A 19,748-nucleotide genomic window follows, 5' to 3' on the forward strand; every position below is an offset into this window, starting at 1 on the left:
AATTCTCAAGTTAACGTGTGGTTGGATATTAACCAGAGCCCAACTAGGTTACTTTTTACCTATCCTTAAAAATCACAGATACTTTTTGGAATTATCTATCTCTGCATTTGTGCATTATCATTTTGAATGTTTAAATTTTTTTTTTAGATCCAAACTTGACTTTTCACTCTCCCATTTTTCTCGTAAACAAAAAAGATATATGGCAAATAGATCGCAAAAAAATGTAAATTTTTTAAATTTCATGTGTGCAAAAAAGTTTGAAAACTATAATAAATAGAAAATTATTTCACGCACTAAAAATGAACTCCAAAATCCTTGCTTGGGAAATTCGACAAGTACAACCCCCTAATAACAGCTTAATGGAATTTTATAGGAAAGAGACTTCTAACTGATCCTAACATGTTTTAAGTGAGGTGGATGTGCATGCCACAAACATGTTGAGGATGCAAGTGGCCTAATGATCCAAAAATTTAAAGGAGTACAAAAAATTAAATTCTCAAGTTAACGTGTGGTTGGATATTTACCAGAGCCAAAAAACCCACTTTTTGCCTGTCCTAAAAAATCACAGATACTTTTTGGAATTATCTCTCTCAACATTTGTGCATTTCCATTTATGATGTTCAAATTTTTTTTTCAGATCCAAACTTGAGTTTTCACTCTCCCATTTTTCCTCGTAATCAAAAAGGTCTAACGAAAATAGGTCGGAACAAAATGAAAATTTTAGAGTTCATGTGTGCAAAAAAATTTGAAAACTATAATAAATAGAAAACTATTTTACGCACTAAAAATGAAGTCCAAAATCCATGTTTGGGAAATTCCACTTATACAACCCCCTAAAAATAGCTTGGTGGAATTTCATTGGAATGAGACTTCTAACTGATCCTAATATGTTTTAAGTGTGGTGGATATGCATGCCACAAACATGTTGAGGATGTAAGTGGCCTAAAGTTCCAAAAATTTCAAGGAGTAGAAAAAATTAAATTCTCAAGTTAACGTGTGGTTGGATATTTTCAAGAGCTAAACAAGGTTACTTTTTGCCTATCCTTAAAAATCATAGATACTTTTGGAATTATCTCTCTCAGCATTCTTGCATTTTCATTTTGGATGTTCAAATTTATTTTTCAGATCCAAACTTAAGTTTTCACTCTCCCATTTTTCTCGTAACAAAAAAGATATCAGGCAAATAGATCGCAAAAAAATTTTAGAGTTCATGCGTGCAAAGAAGTTTGAAAACAATAATAAATAGAAAATTATTTCACGCACTAAAAATGAACTCCAAAATCCATGTTTAGGAAATTCCACTATTACAACCCCCTAATAATAGCTTGGTGTAATTTTATATGAAAGAGACTCCTAACTGATCCTAACATGTTTTAAGTGTGGTAGATATGCATGCCACAAACATGTTGAGGATGCAAGTGGCCTAATGATCCAAAAATTTCAAAGAGTAGAAAAAATTAAATTCTCAAGTTAACGTGTGGTTGGATATTAACATGAGCCAAACTGGGTTACTGTTTACCTATCCTTAAAAATCACAGATACTTTTTGGAATTATCTATCTCAGCATTTGTGCATTTTCATTTTGGATGTTTAAATTTTTTTTTCATATCCAAACTTGAGTTTTCACTCTCCCATTTTTCTCGTAAACAAAAAAGATAAGGCAAATAGATCGCAACAAAATGAAAATTTTAAGATTTCATGTGTGCAAAAAAGTTTGAAAACTATAATAAATAGAAAATTATTTCACGCACTAAAAATAAACTTCAAAATCCATGTTTGGAAAATTCCTCTAGTACAACCCCCTAATAATAGCTTGGTGGAATTTTAAAAGAAAGCAACTTCTAACTGATCCTAACATGTTTTAAGTGTGGTAGATATGCATGCCACAAATATGTTGAGGATGCAAGTGGCCTAATGATCCAAAAATTTCGAGTGGAAAAAATTTAATTTTCAAGTTAACTTGTGGTTGGATATTTAAAAGAGCCAAACAAGGGTACTTTTTTCCTATCCTTAAAAATCACAGATACTTTTTGGAATTAACACTCTCAGCATTTGTGCATTTCCTTTTTGGATATTCAAATTTTTTTTTCAGATCCAAACTTGAGTTTTCCCTCTCCCTTTTGTCTCGTAAACAAAAAAGATATAAGGCAAATAGATCGCAACAAAATGAAAATTTTAGAGTTCATGTGTGCAAAAAAATTTGAAAAGTATAATAAATAGAAAATTATTTCACGCTCTAAAAATGAACTCCAAAATTCATGTTTGGGAGATTCCAATAGTACAACCCCCTTATAATAGCGTGGTGGAATTTTATGGGAAAAAGACTTCTAACTGATCCTAACATGTTTTAAGTGTCGTGGATATGTATGCCTCAAACATGTTGAGGATGCAAGTGGCCTAATGATCCAAAAATTTCAAGGAGTAGAAAAAATTAAATTCTCAAGTTAACATTGGGTTGGATATTTACCGGAGCCAAACAAGGGTACTTTTTGGCTATCCCTAAAAATCACAGATGATTTTTGGAATTATCTCTCTCAGCATTTGTGCATTTCGATTTTGGATGTTCAATTTTTTTTTTCAGATCCAAACTTGAGTTTTCACTCTCCCATTTTTCTCGTAAACAAAAAAGATATAAGCTAAATAGATCGCAACAAAATGAAAATTTAAGATTTCATGTGTGCCAAAAAAATAGAAAACTATAATAAATAGAAAATTATTTCACGCACTAAAAATGAACTCCAAAATTAATGTTTGGGAAATTCCACTAGTACAACCCCCTATTAATAGCTTGGCGGAATTTCATAGGAAAGAGACTTCTAATTGATCCTAACATGTTTTAAGTGTGGTGGATATCCATACCACAAACATGTTGAGGATGAAAGTGGCCTAATGATCCAAAAATTTCAAGAAGTAGAAAAATTTAAATTCTAAAGTTAACGTGTGGTTGGATATTTACCAGAGCCAAACAACCCGCTTTTTTCCTATCCTTAAAAATCACAGATACTTTTTGGAATTATCTCTCTCAGAATTTGTGCATTTTCATTTTGGATGCTCATGTTTTTTTTTCAGATCCAAACTTGAGTTTTCACTCTCCCATTTTTCTTGTAAACAAAAAGGTTTAAGGAAAATAGAACGCAATAAAATGAAAATTTTAGAGTTCATGTGTGCAAAAAAATTTGAAAACTATAATAAATTGAAAATTATTTCACGCACTAAAAATGAACTCCAAAATCCATTTTGGGAAATTCCACTAGTACAACCCCCTAATAGTAGCTTGGTGGAATTTTATAGAAAAGAGACTACTAACTGATCCAAACATGTTTTAAGTGTGGTGGATATGCATGCCACAAACATGTTGAGGATGCAAGTGGCCTAATGATCCAAAAATTTCAAGGAGTAGAAAAAATTAAATTTACAAGTTAACGTGTGGTTGGATATTTTCTAGAGCCAAACAACCCACTTTTTCCTATCCTTAAAAATCACATATACTTTTTTGAATTATCTCTCTCAACATTTGTGCATTTCCATTTAGGATGTTCAAATGTTTTTTTCAAATCCAGACTTGAGTTTTTGCTCTCCCATTTTTCCTCGTAAACAAAAAAGATATAAGGCAAATAGATTCCAACAAAATGAAAATTTTAGAGTTCATGTGTGCAAAAAAATTTGACAACTATAATTAATAGATAATTATTTCACTCACTAAAAATGAACTCCAAAATCCATGTTTGGGAAATTCGACTAGTACAACCGCCTAATATTAGCTTGGTGGAATTTTATAGGAAAGAGACTTCTAACTGATCCTAACATGTTTTAAGTGTGGTGGATATGCCTGCCACAAACATGTTGAGGATGCAAGTGGCCTAATGATCCAAAAAATTCAAGGAGTAGAAAAAATTAAATTCTCAAGTTAACGTGTGGTTGGATATTTAACAAAGCCAAACAAGGGTACTTTTTGCCTATCCTTAAAAATCACTGATACTTTTTGGAATTATCTCTCTCAGCATTTGTGCATTTCCATTTTGGATGTTCAAATTATTTTTCAGATCCAAACTTGAGTTTTCCCTCTCCCATTTTTCCTCATAAACAAAAAAGATATAGTGCAAATAGATCGCAACAAAATGAAAATTTTAGAGTTCTTCTGTGCAAAAAAACTTAGAAAACTATAACTAATAGAAAATTATTTCACGCAGTAAAAATGAACTCCAAAATCAATGTTTGGAAAATTCCACTTGTACAAGCCCCTAATAATATCTTGGTGGAATTTTATAGGAAAAAGACTTCTAACTGATCCTAACATGTTTTAAGTGTGGTGGATGCAAGCCACAAACATGTTGAGAATGCAAGTGGCCTAAAGACCCAAAAATTTCAAGGAGTAGAAAAAATTAAATTCTCAAGTTAATGAGTGGTAAGATATTTACCAGAGCCAAACAACCCATCTTTTGCCAATCCTTAAATATCACAGATACTCTTTGGAATTATCTCTCTCAGCATTTGCGCATTTCCATTTTGGATGTTCAATTTTTTTTTTTAGATCAGAACTTGAGTTTTCACTCTACCATTTTTCTCGTAAACAAAAAAGATATAAGGCAAATAGATCGGAACAAAATGAAAATTTTAGAGTTCATGTGTGCAAAAAAATTTGAAAACTTTAATAAATAGAAAATTATTTCACGCACTAAAAACGAACTCCAAAATCCATGTTTGGGAAATTCCACTAGTACAACCCCCTAATAATAGCTTGGTAGAATTTTATAAGACTGAGACATCTAACTGATCCTAACATGTTTTTAAGTGTGGTGAATATGCATGCCACAAACATGTTGAGGATGCAAGTGGCCTAATCATCCCAAAATTTCAAGGAGTGGAAAAAATAAAATTCTCAAGTTAACGTGTGGTTTGATATTTACTAGAGCCAAATAACCCAGTTTTTGCCTATCCTTAAAAATCACAGATACTTTTTGGAATTATCACTCTCAGTATTTGTGCATTTTCATTTTGGATGTTCAAATTTTTTTTCACATCCAAACTTGTGTATTCAATCTCCCATTCTTCTCGTAAACAAAAAAGATATAAGGCATATAGATCGCTACAAAATGAAAATTAAAGAGTTCATGTGTGAAAAAAAATTTGATAACTCTAATAAATAGAAAATTATTTCACGCACTTCAAATGAAATCCAAAATCCATGTTTGGGAAATTCCACTAGTACAACCCCCCTAATAATAGCTTGGTGGATTTTATAGGAAAGAGACTTCTAACTGATCCTAACATATTTTAAGTGTGGTGGATATGCATGTTACATACATGTTGAGGATGCAAGTGGCCTAACGATCCTAAAAATTCAAGGAGTAGAAAAAATTAAATTCTCAAGTTAACATATGGATGGATATTTACCAGAGCCAAACAACCCACTTATTACCTACCCTTAAAAATCACAGATATTTTTGGAATTATCTCTCTTAGCATTTGTGCATTTCCATTTTGGATTTTCATATTTTCTTTTCAGATCAAAACTTGAGTTTTCACTCTCCCATTTTTCTCGTAAACAAAAAAGATATAAGGCAAATAGATCGCAACAAAATGAAAATTTTAGAGTTCATGTGTGCAAAAAAATTTGAAAACTATAATAAATAGAAAATTATTTCACGCACTAAAAATGAACTCCAAAATCCATGTTTGGGAAATTCCACTAGTACAACCCCCTAATAATAGATTGGTGGAACTTTATAGGAAAGAGACTTCTAACTGATCCTAACATGTTTTAAGTGCGGTGGATATGCATGCCACAAACATGTTGAGGATGCAAGTGGCCTAATGATCCAAAAATTTCAAGGAGTAGAAAGAATTAAATTCACAAGTTAACGAGTGGTTGGATATTTACCAGAGCCAAACAACCCACTTTTTGCCTATCCTTAAAAATCACAGACACTTTTTGGAATCATCTCTCTCAGCATTTGTGCATTTCCATTTTGGATGTTCAATTATTTTTTTTAGATGGAAACTTGAGTTTTCAGTCTCCCATTTTTCTCGTAAACAAAAAAGATATAAGGCAAATAGATCGCAACAAAATGAAAATTTTAGTGTGCATGTGCAAAAAAAATTGAAAACTATAATAAATAGAAAATTATTTCAAGCGCTATAAATAAACTCAAAAATCGATGTTTGGAAAATTCCACTAGTACAACACCCTAATAATAGCTTGGTGGAATTTTATAGGAAAGAAACTTCTAACTGATCCTAACAAATTTTAAGTGTGGCGGATATGCATGCCACAAACATGTTGAGGATGCAAGTGGCCTATTGATCCAAAAATTTCAAGGAGTAGAAAAAAGTAAATTCTCAAGTTAACGAGTGGTTGGATATTTAGCAAAGCCAAACAACCCACTTTTTGCCTATCCTTAAAAATCACAAATACTTTTTGGGATTATCTCTCTCAGCATTTGTGCATTTCCATTTTGGATGTTCAAATTTTTTTTTTTCAGATCCAAACTTGAGTTTTCTCTCTCCCATTTTTCCTCGTAAACAAAAAAGATGTAAGGCAAATAGATCGCAACAAAATGAAAATTTTATAGTTCTTGTGTGCAAAAAAATTTGAAAACTGTAATAATTAGAAAATTATTTCACGCAGTGAAAATGAACTCCAAAATCCATATTTGGGAAATTCCACAAGTACAACCCCCTAATAATAGCTTGGTGGAATTTTATAGGAAAGAGACTTCTAACTGATCCTAACATGGTTTAAGTGTGGTGGATATGCATGCCACAAACATGTTGACGATGCAAGTGGCCTATTGATCCAAAAATTTCAAGGAGTAGAAAAATTTAAATTCTCAATTTAACGTGTGGTTGGATATTTACCAGAGCCAAACAAGGGTACTTTTTTCCTATCCTTAAAAATCACAGACACTTTCTAGAATTATCTCTTTTAGCATTTGTATATTTCCATTTTGGATGTTCAAGTTTTTTTTCAGATCCAAACATGAGTTTTCACTCTCCCATTTTTCTCGTAATCTAAAAAGATATAAGGCAAAGAGATTGAAACAAAATGAAAATTTTAGAGTTCATGTGTGCAAAAAAATTTGAACACCATAATAAATAGAAAATTACTTCACGCACTAAAAATCACAAATACTTTTTGGAATTATGTCTCTCAGCATTTGTGCATTTCCATTTTGGCCGTTCAATTTTTTTTTTCAAATCCAAACTTGAGTTTTCACTCTTCCATTTTACTCATAAACAAAAAATATATAAGGCAAATAGATTGCAAAAAAAATTAAAATTTTAGAGTCATGAGTGCAAAAAAATTTAAAATTATAATAAATATAAAATTATTTCATGCACTAAAAATGAACTCCAAAATCCATGTTTGAGAAATTCCACTAGTACAACCCCCTAATAATAGCTTGGTAAAATTTTATAGGAAAGGGACTTCTCACTGATCCTCACATGTTTAAAGTGTGGTGAGTATGGATGCCACAAACATGTTGAGGATGCAAGTGGCCTAATGATCCAAAAATTTCGAGTAGTTGAAAAAATTAAATTCTCAAGTTAACGTGTGGTTGAATATTTACCAGAGCCAAACAACGCAATTTTTGCCTATCCTTAAAAATCACAGATACTTTTTGGAATTATCTCTCTTAGCATTTGTGCATTCCCATTTTGGATGGTCAAATTTTTTTCAGATCCAAACTTGAGCTTTCACTCTCCCATTTTTCTTGTAAACAAAAAAGATGTAAGGCAAATAGATCGCAACAAAATGAAAATTTTAGAGTTCAAGTCTACAAAAAAATTTGAAAACAATAATAAATGTAAGTGAAAAAAATAATTTCATGCACTAAAAATGAACTCCAAAATCCTTGTTTGGAAATGCCACTAGTACAACCCCCTAATAATAGCTTGGTGGAATTTATAGGAAAGAGACTTCTAACTGATCCTAACATGCTTTAAGTGTGGTGGATATGCATGCGACAAACATGTTGAGGATGGAAGTGGCCCAATGATCCAAAATTTTCGAGGAGTAGAAAAAATTAAATTCTCAAGTTAACGTGTGGGTTGTTATTTACCAGAGCCAAACTACCCACTTTTTGCCTATCCTTAAAAATCAAAGATACTTTTTGGAATTATCTCTCTCAGCATTTGTGCATTTCCATTTTGGATGTTCCAATTTTTTTTTAGATCCAAACTTGAGCTTTCACTCTCTCATTTTTCTCGTAAACAAAAAAGATATAAGGCAAATAGATCGCAATAAAATGAAAATTTTAGAGTTCATGTCTGCAAAAAAAATTGAAAACTATAATAAATGTAAGTAAAAAAAATTATTTAACGCATTAAAAATGAACTCCAAAATCCTTGTTTGGTAAATTCGACTAGTACAACCCCCTAATAATAGCTTGGTGGAATTTATAGGAAAGAGACTTTTAACAGATCCTAGCATGTTATAAGTGTGGTGGATATGCATGCTACAAACATGTTGAGGATGCAAGTGGCCTAATGATCCAAAAATTTAGAGGAGTAGAAAAAAATAAATTCTCAAGTTAACGTGTGGTAGGTTATTTACCAGGGCCAAACAACGAACTTTTTTCCTATCCTTAAAAATCACAGATACTTTTTGGAATCATCTCTCTCAGCATTTGTGCCTTTCCATTTTGGATGTTCAAAATTTTTTTCAGATCCAAATTTGAAATTTCATTCTCCCATTTTTCTCATAATCAAAAAAGACATAAGACAAATAGGTCACAAAAAAATGAAAACTTTCGAGTTCATGTGTGCAAAAAAATTTTAAAACTATAATAATTGTAACTGAAGAAAATTATTTCACGCACTAAAAATGAACTCCAAAATCAATGTTTGGGAAATTCCACTAGTACAACCCCTTAATCCATGCTAGGTGGAATTTTATAGGAAACGGACTTCTACCTTATCCAAACATGTTTTATGTGTGGTGGATATGCATGCCACAAACATTTTGAGGATGCAAGTGGCCTAATGATCCAAAAATTTCGAGTAGAAAAAATTAAATTCTCAAGTTAACATGTGGTTGGATATTTACCAGAACCAAACAACCCACTTTTGTCCTATCCTTAAAAATCACAGATACTTTTTTGAGTTATCACTCTCAGCATTTGTGTATTTCCATTTTGTATGTTCAAATTTTTTTTCATATCCAAACTTGAGTTTTCACTCTCCCATTTTTCTCGTCAACAAAAAAGATATAAGTCAAATTGATCACAACAAAATAAAAATTTTAGAGTTCATGTGTGCAAAAAAATTTGAAAGCTATATAAAAAATGTAAGTGACAAAAATTATTTCACGCACTTAAAAATGATCTCAAAAATCCATGTTTAGGAAATTCCACTAGTACATCCCCCTAATAATAGCTTGGTGGAATTTTATAGGAAAGGGACTTCTAACTCATCCTAAAATGTTTTAAGTGTGGTGGTTATGCTTGCCACAAACCTGTTGAGGATGCAAGTGGCCTAATGATCCAAAATTTTCAAGGAGTAGAAAAAATTAAATTCTCAAGTTAACGTGTGGTTGGATATTTACTAGAGCCAAACAACCCACTTTTTGCCTATCCTTAGAAATAACCGATACTTTTTGGAGTTATTTCACTCAGCATTTGTGCATTTCCATTTTGGATGTTCAATTTTTTTTTCAGATCCAAACTTGAGTTTCCACTCTCCCATTTTTCTCGTCAACAAAGATGATATGAGGCAAATAGATCTCAACAAGATAAAATTTTAGAGTTCATGTGTGCAAAAAAATTTGAAAACTATATAACAAATGTAAGTGAAGAAAATTATTTCACGCAATTAAAAATGCACTCGAAAATCCATGTTTTGGAAATTCCACTAGTACAACCTCCAAATAATAGCTTGGTGGAATTTTATAGGAAAGAGACTTCTAACTGATCCTAACATGTTTTAAGTGTGTTGGATATGCATGCCACAAACATGTTGAGGATGCAAGTGGCCTAATGATCCAAAAATTTCTAGGAGTAGAAAAATTAAATTCTCAAGTTAACGCGTGGTTGGATATTTACCAAAGCCAAACAACCCACTTTTTGCCTATCCTTGAAAGTAATAGATTCTTTTTGGAATTATCTCTCCCAGCTTTTGTGCATTTCCATTTTGGATGTTCAAATTTATTTTTCAGATCCAAACTTGAGTTTTCACTCTCCCATTTTACTCGTAAACAAAAAAGATATAAGGCTTATAGATAGCAACAAAAGGAAAATTTTAGAGTTCATGTATGCAAAAAAATTTGAAAACTATAAATAAATGTAAGTGAAGAAAATTATTTCACACACTTAAAAATGAACTCCAAAATCCATTTTTGGGAAATTCCACCAGTACAACTCCCTAATAATAGCTGGGTGGAATTTTATAGGAAAGAGACTTCAAACTGATCCTAACATGATTTAAGTGTGGTGGATATGCAAGCCACCAACATGTTGACGATGCAAGTGGCTTAATGATCCAAAAAATTCAAGAGTTAAAAAAATTAAATTCTCTAGTTAACGTATGGTTACTAGAGCCAAAATCACAATTTTTGCCAATCCTTAAAAATCACAGATACTTTTTGGAAATATCTCTCTCTGCATTTGCGCAGTTCCATTTTGGATGTTCAAATTTTTTTTCTGATCCAAACTTGAGTTTTCACTCTCCCATTTTTCTCGTAAACAAAAAAGATATAAGGCAAATGGATCGCAACAAAATGAAAATTTTAGAGTTCATGTGGGCAAAAAAATTTGAAAACTATATAATAAATGTAAGGGTAGAAAATTATTTCGCGCATTTAATAATGAACTCCAAAATCCATGTTTGGAAAATTCCACTAGTACAACCCCCTAATAATAGCTTGGAGGAATTTTATAGGAAAGAGACTTCTAACTGATCCTAACATGTTTTAAGTGTGGTGGATATGCATGCCAAAAAAATATTCAGGATGCAAGTGGCCTAATGATCCAATAATTTCTCGGAGTAGAAAAAGTTAAATCCTCAAATTTATGTGTGGTTTGATCTTTACCAGAGCCAAACAACCCACTTTTTGCCTATCCTTAAAAATCACAGATACTTTTTGTAATTATCTCTCTCAGATTTGTGCATTTCCATTTTGGATGTTCAAATTTGTTTTCACATCCAAACTTGAGTTTTCACTCTCCCATTTTCCTCGTAAACGAAAAAGATATAGATCGCAACAAAATGAAAGTTTAGAGTTCATGTGTACAAAAAAATTTGAAAACTTTAAAATAACTATAATTGAAGAAAATTATTTCACACACTTATAAATGAACTCCAAAATCAATGTTTGGGAAATTCCACAGTACAACCCCCTAATAACAGCAGGGTGGAATTTTACAGGAAAGAGACTTCTAACTGATCCTAACATGTTTTAAGTGTGGATGATATGCATGCCACAAAGATGTTGAGGATGCAAGTGGGCTAATGATCTAAAAATTTCGAGCAGTAGAAAAAATTAAATTCTCAAGTTTACGTGTGGTTTGATATTTACCAGAGCCAAACAACCCAATTTTTGCCTATCCTTAAAAAAAATAGATACTTTTTGGAATTATCTCTCTGAGCATTTGTGCATTCCCATTTTGGAAGTTCAAATTTGTTTTCAGAACCAAAGTTGAGTTTTCACTCTCCCATTTTTCTTGTAAACAAAAAAGAAATAAGGCAAATGGATCGCAACAAAATGAAAATTTTAGAGTTCATGTTTGCAAAATAATTTGAAAACTATATAATAAATGTAGGTGAAGAAAATTATTTCACACACTTAAAAATGAACTCCAAAATCCATGTTTGGGAAATTCCAGTAGTACAACCCCCAAATAATAGCTAGGTGGAATTTTATAGGAAAGAGACTTCTAACTGATCCTAACATGTTTTAAGTGTGGGGGTTGTGCATGCCACAAACATGTTGAGGATGCAAGTGGCCGAATGATCATCAAATTTCGAGGGGTAGAAAAAATTAAATTCTCAAGTTTACGTGTGGTTGGATATTTACCAGAGCCACCCACTTTTTGCCTATCCTTAAAAAAAATAGATATTTTTTGGAATTATCTCTCTGAGCATTTGTGCATTCCCATTTTGGATGTTCAAATTTGTTTTCAGAACCAAAGTTGAGTTTTCACTCTCCCGTTTTTCTTGTAAACAAAAAAGAAATAAGGCAAATGGATTGCAACAAAATGAAAATTTTAGAGTTCATGTCTGAAAATAATTTGAAAACTATATAATAAATGTAGGTGAAGAAAATTATTTCACACACTTAAAAATGAACTCCAAAATCCATGTTTGGGAAATTCCAGTAGTACAACCCCCAAATAATAACTAGGTGGAATTTTATAGGAAAGAGACTTCTAACTGATCCTAACATGTTTTAAGTGTGGGGGTTGTGCATGCCACAAACATGTTGAGGATGCAAGTGGCCGAATGATCATCAAATTTCGAGGGGTAGAAAAAATTAAATTCTCAAGTTAACTTGTGCTTGGATATTTACCAGAGCCAAACAACCCACTTTTTGCCTATCCTTAAAAATAATAGATTCTTTTTGGAATTATCTCTCTCAGCATTTGTGCATTTCCATTTTGGATGTTCAATTTTTTTTTTCAGATTCAAACTTGAGTTTTCACTCTCCCATTTTACTCGTAAATGAAATAGATATTAGGTAAATAGATCGCAACAAAATGAAAATTTTAGAGTTCATGTGTACAAACAAATTTGAAAACATTAAAATAACTGTAATTGAAGAAAATTATTTCACACACTTATAACTGAACTCCAAAATCAATGTTTGGGAAATTCCACTAGTACAACCCCCTAATAACAGCTGAGTGGAATTTTACAGGAAAGAGACTTCAAACTGATCCTAACATGTTTTAAGTGTGGCGGATATGCAGGCCACAAAGATGTTGAGGATGCAAGTGGGCTAAAGCTCCAAAAATTTCGAGGAGTAGAAAAAATTAAATTCTCAAGTTAATGTGTGGTTGGATATTTACCAGAGCCAAACCACCCACTTTCTGCCTATCCTTAAAAAAAAATAGATACTTTTTGGAATTATCTCTCTGAGCATTTGTGCATTTCCATTTTGGATGTTCAAATTTGTTTTCAGATCCAAACTTGAGTTTTCACTCTCCCATTTCTCTTGTAAACAAAAAAGATATAAGGAAAATAGATCGCAACAAAATAAAAATTTTAGAGTTCATGTGTGCAAAAAAATTTAAAAACTATATAATAAAATTAAGTGAAGAAAATTATTTCATGCACTTAAAAATGAACTCCAAAATCCACGTTTGGGAAATTCCAGTAGTACAACCCCCTAATAATAGCTAGGCGGAGTTTTATAGGAAAGAGACTTCTAACTGATCCTAACATGTTTTAAGTGTGGGGGTTGTGCATGCCACAAACATGTTGAGGATGCAAGTGGCCGAATGATCATAAAATTTCGAGGGGTAGAAAAAATTAAATTCTCAGGTCAACTTGTGCTTGGATATTTACCAGACTCAAACAACCCACTTTTTGCCTATCCTTAAAAATCACATATACTTTTTGGAATTATCTCTCTCAGTATTTGGGCATTTCCATTTTGCATGTTGAAATTTTTTTTCAGATCCAAACTTGAGTTTCCACTCTCCCATTTTTCTCGTAAACAAAAAAGATATTTGGCAAATAGATCGCAACAAAATGAAAATTTTAGAGTTCATGCGTGCAAAAGAATTTGAAAACTTTAATAAATGTAAGTGAAGAAAATTATTTCAAGAAAAAAAAATGAACTCCAAAATCCATGTTTGGGAAATTCCACTAGTACAACCCCCTTATAATAGCTTGGTGGAATTTTATAGGAAAGAGACTGCTAACTAATCCTAACATTTTTTAAGTGTGGTGGATAAGCACGCCACAAACATGTTGACGATGCAAGTGGCCTAATGATCCAAAAATTTCGAGGTGTAGAAAAAATTAAATTCTCAAGTTAACGTGTGGTTGAATATTTACCAGAGCCAAACAACCGACTTTTTACCTATGCTTAAAAATCACAGGTACTTTTTGGAATTATCTCTCTGAGCATTTGTGCAATCCCATTTTGGATGTTCAAATTTGTTTTCAGAACCAAAGTTGAGTTTTCACTCTCCCATTTTTCTTGTAAACAAAAAAGAAATAAGGCAAATGGATTGCAACAAAATGAAAATTTTAGAGTTCATGTCTGAAAATAATTTGAAAACTATATAATAAATGTTGGTGAAGAAAATTATTTCACACACTTAAAAATGAACTCCAAAATCCATGTTTGGGAAATTCCAGTAGTACAACCCCCAAATAATAACTAGGTGGAATTTTATAGGAAAGAGACTTCTAACTGATCCTAACATGTTTTAAGTGTGGGGGTTGTGCATGCCACAAACATGTTGAGGATGCAAGTGGCCGAATGATCATCAAATTTCGAGGGGTAGAAAAAATTAAATTCTCAAGTTAACTTGTGCTTGGATATTTACCAGAGCCAAACAGCCCACTTTTTGCCTATCCTTAAAAATAATAGATTCTTTTTGGAATTATCTCTCTCAGCATTTGTGCATTTCCATTTTGGATGTTCAATTTTTTTTTTCAGATTCAAACTTGAGTTTTCACTCTCCCATTTTACTCGTAAATGAAAAAGATATTAGGTAAATAGATCGCAACAAAATGAAAATTTTAGAGTTCATGTGTACAAAAAAATTTGAAAACATTAAAATAACTGTAATTGAAGAAAATTATTTCACACACTTATAACTGAACTCCAAAATCAATGTTTGGGAAATTCCACTAGTACAACCCCCTAATAACAGCTGAGTGGAATTTTACAGGAAAGAGACTTCAAACTGATCGTAACATGTTTTAAGTGTGGGGGATATGCAGGCCACAAAGATGTTGAGGATGCAAGTGGGCTAAAGCTCCAAAAATTTCGAGGAGTAGAAAAAATTAAATTCTCAAGTTAATGTGTGGTTGGATATTTACCACAGCCAAACCACCCACTTTCTGCCTATCCTTAAAAAAAAATAGATACTTTTTGGAATTATCTCTCTGAGCATTTGTGCATTTCCATTTTGGATGTTCAAATTTGTTTTCAAATCCAAACTTGAGTTTTCACTCTCCCATTTCTCTTGTAAACAAAAAAGATATAAGGAAAATAGATCGCAACAAAATGAAAATTTTAGAGTTCATGTGTGCAAAAAAATTTGAAAACTATATAATAAAATTAAGTGAAGAAAATTATTTCATGCACTTAAAAATGAACTCCAAAATCCACGTTTGGGAAATTCCAGTAGTACAACCCCCTAATAATAGCTAGGTGGAGTTTTATAGGAAAGAGACTTCTAACTGATCCTAACATGTTTTAAGTGTGGGGGTTGTGCATGCCACAAACATGTTGAGGATGCAAGTGGCCGAATGATCATAAAATTTCGAGGGGTAGAAAAAATTAAATTCTCAGGTCAACTTGTGCTTGGATATTTATCAGACTCAAACAACCCACTTTTTGCCTATCCTTAAAAATCACATATACTTTTTGGAATTATCTCTCTCAGTATTTGGGCATTTCCATTTTGCATGTTAAAATTTTTTTTCAGATCCAAACTTGAGTTTCCACTCTCCCATTTTTCTCGTAAACAAAAAAGATATTTGGCAAATAGATCGCAACAAAATGAAAATTTTAGAGTTCATGCGTGCAAACGAATTTGAAAACTATAATAAATGTAAGTGAAGAAAATTATTTCAAGAACAAAAAATGAACTCCAAAATCCATGTTACAATCCCCTTATAATAGCTTGGTGGAATTTTATAGGAAAGAGACTGCTAACTGATCCTAACATTTTTTAAGTGTGGTGGATAAGCACACCACAAACATGTTGACGATGCAAGTGGCCTAATGATCCAAAAATTTCGAGGTGTAGAAAAAATTAAATTCTCAAGTTAACGTGTGGTTGAATATTTACCAGAGCCAAACAACCGACTTTTTACCTATGCTTAAAAATCACAGATACTTTTTGGAATTATCTCTCTCAGCATTTGTGCATTCCCATTTTGGATGTTCAAATTTGTTTTCAGAACCAAAGTTGAGTTTTCACTCTCCCATTTTTCTTGTAAACAAAAAAGAAATAAGGCAAATGGATTGCAACAAAATGAAAATTTTAGAGTTCATGTCTGAAAATAATTTGAAAACTATATAATAAATGTAGGTGAACAAAATTATTTCACACACTTAAAAATGAACTCCAAAATCCATGTTTGGGAAATTCCAGTAGTACAACCCCCAAATCATAACTAGGTGGAATTTTATAGGAAAGAGACTTCTAACTGATCCTAACATGTTTTAAGTGTGGGGGTTGTGCATGCCACAAACATGTTGAGGATGCAAGTGGCCGAATGATCATCAAATTTCGAGGGGTAGAAAAAATTAAATTCTCAAGTTAACTTGTGCTTGGATATTTACCAGAGCCAAACAACCCACTTTTTGCCTATCCTTAAAAATAATAGATTCTTTTTGGAATTATCTCTCTCAGCATTTGTGCATTTCCATTTTGGATGTTCAATTTTTTTTTTCAGATTCAAACTTGAGTTTTCACTCTCCCATTTTACTCGTAAATGAAAAGATATTAGGTAAATAGATCGCAACAAAATGAAAATTTTAGAGTTCATGTGTACAAACAAATTTGAAAACATTAAAATAACTGTAATTGAAGAAAATTATTTCACACACTTATAACTGAACTCCAAAATCAATGTTTGGGAAATTCCACTAGTACAACCCCCTAATAACAGCTGAGTGGAATTTTACAGGAAAGAGACTTCAAACTGATCCTAACATGTTTTAAGTGTGGCGGATATGCAGGGCACAAAGATGTTGAGGATGCAAGTGGGCTAAAGCTCCAAAAATTTCGAGGAGTAGAAAAAATTAAATTCTCAAGTTAATGTGTGGTTGGATATTTACCAGAGCCAAACCACCCACTTTCTGCCTATCCTTAAAAAAAAATAGATACTTTTTGGAATTATCTCTCTGAGCATTTGTGCATTTCCATTTTGGATGTTCAAATTTGTTTTCAGATCCAAACTTGAGTTTTCACTCTCCCATTTCTCTTGTAAACAAAAAAGATATAAGGAAAATAGATCGCAACAAAATGAAAATTTTAGAGTTCATGTGTGCAAAAAAATTTGAATACTATATAATAAAATTAAGTGAAGAAAATTATTTCATGCACTTAAAAATGAACTCCAAAATCCACGTTTGGGAAATTCCAGTAGTACAACCCCCTAATAATAGCTAGGTGGAGTTTTATAGGAAAGAGACTTCGAACTGATCCTAACATGTTTTAAGTGTGGGGGTTGTGCATGCCACAAACATGTTGAGGATGCAAGTGGCCGAATGATCATAAAATTTCGAGGGGTAGAAAAAATTAAATTCTCAGGTCAACTTGTGCTTGGATATTTACCAGACTTAAACAACCCACTTTTTGCCTGTCCTTAAAAATCACATATACTTTTTGGAATTATCTCTCTCAGTATTTGGGCATTTCCATTTTGCATGTTAAAATTTTTTTTCAGATCCAAACTTGAGTTTCCACTCTCCCATTTTTCTCGTAAACAAAAAAGATATTTGGCAAATAGATCGCAACAAAAAGAAAATTTTAGAGTTCATGCGTGCAAAAGAATTTGAAAACTATAATAAATGTAAGTGAAGAAAATTATTTCAAGAACAAAAAATGAACTCCAAAATCCATGTTTGGGAAATTCCACTAGTACAACCCCCTTATAATAGCTTGGTGGAATTTTATAGGAAAGAGACTGCTAACTGATCCTAACATTTTTTAAGTGTGGTGGATAAGCACGCCACAAACATGTTGACGATGCAAGTGGCCTAATGATCCAAAAATTTCGAGGTGTAGAAAAAATTAAATTCTCAAGTTAACGTGTGGTTGAATATTTACCAGAGCCAAACAATCGACTTTTTACCTATGCTTAAAAATCACAGATACTTTTTGGAATTATCTCTCTCAGCATTTGTGCATTTCCATTTTGTATGTTCAAATTTTTTTTTAGATCCAAACTTGAGTTTTCACTCTCCCATTTTTGTCGTAAACAAAAAAGATATAAGGCAAATATATCACAACAAAATGAAAATTTTAGAGATCTTGTGTGAAAAAAAATTTGAAAAATATAATAGATGTAAGTGAAGAAAATTATTTCATGCACTAAAAATAAACTCCAAAACCCATGTTTGGGAAATTCCACTAGTTCAACCCCCTAATAATCGCTTGGTGCAATTTTATACGAAAGAGACTTCAAACGGATCCTAACATGTTTTAAGTGTGGTGGATTTGCATGTCACAAACATGTTGAAGATACAAGTGGCTTAATGGTCAAAAAATTTCGAGGAGTAGAAAAAATTAAATTCTCAAGTTAACGTGGTGTTGGTTATTTACCAGAGCCAAACAACCCACTTTTTGCCTTTCTTTACAAATCACAGATACTTTTTGGAATTATCTCTCTCAGCATTTGTGCATTTCCATTTTGGATGTTCAAATTTTTTATCAGATCCAAACTTGAACTTTCACTCTCCCATTTTTCTCGTAAACAAAAAAGATATAAGGCAAATAGATCGCAACAAAATGAAAATTTTAGAGTTCATGTGTGCAAAAAAATTTTAAATCAATAATAAATGTAAGTGAAGAAAATTATTTCACGAACTAAAAATGAACTCCAAAATCCTTGTTTGGGAAATTCCACTAGTACAACCCCCTAATAATAGCTTGGTGGAATTTTATAGGGAAGAGACTTCTAACTGATCCTAACATGTTTTAAGTGTGGTTGATATGCATTCCACAAACATGTTAAGGATGCAAGTGGCCTAAGGATCCAAAAATTTCGAGGAGTAGAAAAAATTAAATTCTCAAGTTAACCTGTGGTTGGTTATTTACCAGAGCCAAACAACAAATTTTTTGCCTATCCCTAAAAATCACAGATACTTTTTGGAATTATCTCTCTCAGCATTTGTACCTTCCAATTTTGGATGTTAGTATTTTTTTTCAGATCCAAACTTGAGCTTTCACTCTCCCATTTTTCTCGTAAACAAAAAGGATATAAGGCTTATAGATCGCAACAAAATGAAATTTTTATAGTTCATGTGTGCAAAAAAAATTTGAAAACTATTAAAAATGTAAGTGAAGAGAATTATTTCACGCAATAAAAATGAACTCCAAAATCCATGTTTGGGAAATTCAACTAGAACAACCCCCTAATAATAGCTTGGTGGAATTTTATCGGAAAGAGACTTCTAACTATTCCTGACATGTTTTAAGTGTGGTAGATATGCATGCCACACTTCAAACATGTTTTACGTGTGGTAGATATTCCTGACATGTTTTAACTTCAAACATGTTGAGGATGCAAGTGGCCTAATTTTCCAAAAATTTCGAGTAGAAAAAATTAAATTCTCAAGTTAACGTGTGGTTGGATATTTACAAGAGCCAAACAACCCACTTTTTGCCTATCTCTAAAAATCACAGATACTTTTTGGAATTATCTCTCTCAGTATTTGTGCATTTCCATTTCGGATGTTCAAAATTTTTTTTCAGATCCAAACTTGAGTTTTCACTCTCCCATTTTTCTCGTAAACAAAAAAGATGTAAGGCAAATACATCTCAAAAAAATAAAAATTTTAGAGTTCAAGTGTGCAAAAAAACATGAAAACTCAAATAAATTTAAGTGAAGAAAAT

This window comes from Aristolochia californica, unplaced genomic scaffold (assembly GCF_029961685.1).
Source record: "Aristolochia californica isolate CCGP_79_NKW_82.1479 unplaced genomic scaffold, dmAriCali1.0.hap1 SCAF_2, whole genome shotgun sequence".
Classification (NCBI taxonomy): domain Eukaryota; kingdom Viridiplantae; phylum Streptophyta; class Magnoliopsida; order Piperales; family Aristolochiaceae; genus Aristolochia; species Aristolochia californica.